The sequence below is a fragment of the Corvus brachyrhynchos genome, unplaced genomic scaffold, assembly GCF_000691975.1.
Source record: "Corvus brachyrhynchos isolate BGI_N302 unplaced genomic scaffold, ASM69197v1 scaffold209, whole genome shotgun sequence".
NCBI classification, from domain to species: Eukaryota; Metazoa; Chordata; class Aves; order Passeriformes; family Corvidae; genus Corvus; species Corvus brachyrhynchos.
In genome coordinates, this window is record NW_008246056.1 from 352,088 (window position 1) to 352,347 (window position 260).

The window sequence follows — 260 nt, forward strand, 5'->3', positions numbered from 1 at the left end:
GGTGGAAAGGCATGGCATAGAGTTGTTCCATCTGAATTCGAGCTGTTTGGGGAGCAGAGCTGTACTTCATATATGTGTTTTAATTCAAATATGTTTTCTCTTCTCCTCCCTTCCCACCTTCTTCTATTTAAGTGAGAAGAAAAATGACCTAATCACCATCCAGCCCTCGTGGCCAAGGCAGGAGCAGGGATAGGGCTGCCAGGAACATGGCTGTGCCTGGAAGCTTCCGGAGGCAGCCCGCCAAAAGAGGGCTTGCGTCC